This window comes from Pelodiscus sinensis, chromosome 17 (assembly GCF_049634645.1).
Source record: "Pelodiscus sinensis isolate JC-2024 chromosome 17, ASM4963464v1, whole genome shotgun sequence".
Classification (NCBI taxonomy): domain Eukaryota; kingdom Metazoa; phylum Chordata; order Testudines; family Trionychidae; genus Pelodiscus; species Pelodiscus sinensis.
In genome coordinates this window covers 16075131-16079620 of record NC_134727.1, presented here as the reverse complement: position 1 = coordinate 16079620, position 4490 = coordinate 16075131, and positions in this window count along the sequence as shown.

Sequence of the window (4490 nt, the reverse complement as noted above, 5' to 3'; positions counted from 1 at the left end):
TTAATTATTTGCTTGTATTTAATTATTCAGCTAAGAGCAATGGCATGCTATAGACACAACCCTACAGAGTCTTAAGAATTAGGCACGGGAAAAACGTAACTCATTATTTATAGTAAAAGATTGTCCCCTGCAGCCGATATTGTATTACACGCAGATTGAATCATATGCTAGAAATTGAAAAGCTGGATGATGATGTTTAACCAACTTCTGTTGGTGAGAGACAAGCCACACCAAATTCTTCTTTACCATGCCTCTCTAATGTGCTTAGACAGCATGGCTACAAGAATATTACAAGCAGGAATTAAGAAGGCCTTTTAGATTAAGGCTACGTCTAGACTACATGCCTCTGACGACAGAGGCATGTAGATTAGGCTACCAGGCATAGGAAAATGAAGCGGCGATTTAAATAATCGCCGCTTCATTTAAATTTACGTGGCTGCCGCGCTGAGCCGATCAGCTGTTTGTCGGCTCAGCACGGTAGTCTGGACGCGCGGGTGTCGACATCAAAGGCATTTGTCAACCACCGAGGTATGCCTCCTGGGATGAGGTTTACCTGGGTGGTTGACAAATGCCTTTGATGTTGACACCCGCGCGTCCAGACTACCGTGCTGAGCCGACAAACAGCTGATCGGCTCAGCACGGCAGCCATGTAAATTTAAATGAAGCGGCGATTATTTAATTCGCCGCTTCATTTTCCTATGCCTGGTAGCCTAATCTATATGCCTCTGTTGTCAGAGGCATGTAGTCTAGACGTAGCCTAACTGTTCCAGCTCTAATTTTGCTAATTTCAAGCAAACTTCATGTGTTGTTCAGCAGAAACTAGGAACTTGTCTCCTTCACACATGCAATGTCCTTGTGGCTATGTCTACACTACCCCACTAGTTCGAACTAGCGGGGTAATGTAGGCATACCGCACTTACAAATGAAGCCCGGGATTTGAATTTCCCGGGCTTCATTTGCATAAGCGGGGAGCCGCCATTTTTAAAACCCCGCTGGTTCGAACCCCGTGCAGCACGGCTACACGGGGCACGAACTAGGTAGTTCGAACTAGGCTTCCTAGTTCGAACTACCGTTACTCCTCGTGAAATGAGGAGTAACGGTAGTTCGAACTAGGAAGCCTAGTTCGAACTACCTAGTTCGTGCCCCGTGTAGCCGCGCTGCATGGGGTTCGAACCAGCAGGGTTTTAAAAATGGCGGCTCCCCGCTTATGCAAATGAAGTCCGGGAAATTCAAATCCCTGGCTTCATTTGCAAGTGCGGTATGCCTACATTACCCTCCTAGTTCGAACTAGGAGGGTAGTGTAGACATACCCTGTCTTTGCATTAACTTTTCCCTGTTACATAAACAAAGTGAAAATCAGTACTGGATCTTCAGCTGAGTTCTGTTCACATACGGTATGGCCAGACATTAAAAAAATCAAGAGTCACTCCTCAGGGGAAAAAAATCATGACATTGGCTTACAAATTAGGAGGTTAAATACAAATGTATTATGTTTCCTGGTGTCTGAGCCTCTAAGTGTGCTTGTACTATATTTTAATTTTAAATTTTTCTCTGCAACCAGGAAGGATTGAAACTCTTTTTTTAACATGGAAGTGAGATGATCGTGTTGTAATCACTTGACTCCAAGAGCAGGAGCTTTGAGAAAACACCAAATATCACAATACTTGTAATAGCTCAGAATCCTCAAATCTTCTGCAGTAGCATATAGACATTTAGAGAAGATGAGATTGGGGTGAGGATTCTTCCCTGAGTTTGGAGCTTTAGGACTATTTAAAGTCTTTTAAAAATTCTTCTTTCAAAGAAATATACTTGATTGAGAAGAACATAAAAATATATTTAAGTTCAGCAACACATGATTAGAATTGTGTTATAGTGCAAGGAGTACAAAAATACATTAAAAATAAACAAGTTTTCTTTTTTTTTCAGAAGATTTAAGAATAGAGCCAGTCCTCGAGTTGCGAACAGTCGACTTATGACCGTTTGCAGTTATGACCAAAACTGTCGTAAATGGCGGACCCCGAGTTACGAACACGATCCGCACTTACGAACAGCACGGTTGCGTGTAACTCAATGGGGTCCGACTTATGAACAAACTGAGTTAAGACCAATTGCTTGGTCCGTAACCAGTTCGTAAGTCGGAGAGAGGCTGTACCATTAATTAGCTTTTCCACAAAGTTTGCATTCCTGCACTGCCTAGAGAGCCTTCATCTGTTCTAAAGGCTTAAGCCTGTGGCTGTTTAGATAAGAAATTGCAGCTGACCAGATCTTACTTTCTTTCAATAATTTCCACGGCCATGTTCTCCTCACATCAGTTTTCCATGAAGCTCCAGGAAAAATGTCCTTGTCAGTATTAAGTAGCTCTTGTCTGAACATCAGTAGGAAATGTGAAACCTCTGCAGACCTTAAAATCTAAGTATGCGTCTACAGTTCACAACATTCATGAGACAATTTTATCATATGTACAATCACACTTCCTTGAAGACTTAAGACTGAAGAGTACTGTGTATATTCCAGCAGGGGGCTCTGCATGTTCACATATGGTAGGAAGAAAATGTCAGCATATATAGAGAAATATAGAAGTTAAGCACTAGAGGAAAAAACTAAGCATGAAAATAATGAAAGGAATGAGCCCAGTATCAGCAACTCAGAGGCTTGACCGAATTGTTTTCAATATCATTTTTCACGGGACCATAAAGTGTGACAGGAACATTGATTTTATCCTCTCCTCCAAATCCCCACACCCTGCAAACCAGTGTTAAAAGTGTTTATTTTTAAACACTGATTAGAATAGCAACATATTTCAGTCTAGGTAGATATTGGAGAAACATAGCCCTTTGGCATACTTTCACTTCTAGTAAATGAAAGTGGCTCCCCACAAAATTGCAGAACAGTTGTTAAAAACTGTTGCATATTAGCTTTCAAAGGGAACCATAAAACCCCTCAGGAAATGCAGTTTAGAGCTGTTAACGTAGTATGATTAGGGCACATCTAGAACTATTTATGTTCAGTTAAAATTCATGTTATTTGGACACAATAAGTGCTATTCTCCTACATAGACAACAATGGGTTTTTCCTCTATACCCAAATATCCTTAGGGACCAAACAAAAAACAGCAACTGATCAGAAAACCATCCTTCAGAACAATTCTGTGTTGTAATACAAGTACCCTGAGTGCCTTAGCTAATGTGCAGATTGCAACCCCATCAGAAGAGTTCACAGATAAATGTCAACAAAGGTAGAGAACTGGAAGATGACAAATAATACATGTAAGTGTAGGTGGGTATGAAATAAAGAGTACAATTTACCATTTCACATTATGTGAAACACAATTATCAGGCTATTTACTATACTTGTTGCACTACTGATGAAGAAGAATCTGTAATGCACTAAAGTCTATGTGTGTGGGTTGGACTTTTAGTTTTTGAGTCATATAAGAGGAAATCATTTGAATAACCTGAGGGAATGAATCCTCCATGTCAGACTTCAGCAATAATTCTAAATAACTCCAAAACTCTGGCCCAGATCCTCATTTAATTTATTTGAACAGAGCAAGGCTGAGCTACACCAGCTAAGAACTGAGTCCTCCAATACCAGAAATCCTTATTCCAGCAATCACCAATCTGAATGATGGATTATGAGATTGTTTACACATGCATTCATTTTAATGGCATGGCATTATGGAAATTAATATTAATGTAGTCTTAGTTATATACCTGCCAAGAGTCTTAATCTCTGCTTTCACTTAGATCTGCTATTTATAGCTCCTAATGTAGGTATTGCACTAATAAATCCTTTAATTTTTTAAATGTTTTGAAACTTAAACAGTTTTCAATCTACTTATTTATAAAAAAGATGACAAATGCACTGCAGTGAGTTACATGGAACTAATTTTAATCTTGGATTTATGACCACATTGTTAATCCTGGTTTTGTGCTTTGTAATGACCCTTGGTGGATAATTTCCTTGTAAATCACTGCAGCTTCATCCATTTTTTTTCATCCATAAGCCATTTTGACATTTGCTTCCCACACTTTATTGGAAAAAGACATCGCATATGAATAACTGAATAGGAGACCCATTGTTTTTTGAGAGATTGCTGTTACCTATGACCTTTTGCCCATTTTCAATGCTAAGTCTTTTGATACTCTGATCCAAAGCTGCTGGATGAAGATATGAAAAGAAATGAATCTGACATCTGAAGAAAAAGAGAAGGTAATTATTGGGCAACTGTGAGAGAATTTAAAGCTCTAGACATCTACATTTCCCCTCCATGTTTGGATCAGATGACATGCTTTGTCCTTTCACAGCAATAGACTATGAGAAATAGGCTATGTCTATACTGCACCCGTTTTGTGCAAGAAATATGCAAATGAAGCCAAGTGTGGAATATCACCAAGCTTCATTTGCATAATTACTGAGCTTTTTGCGCAAGAGCTGTTCTTCCAGAAAAAAATGCGGAAGAAAGGCTCATGTGCAAAAGGGGGTTTTTG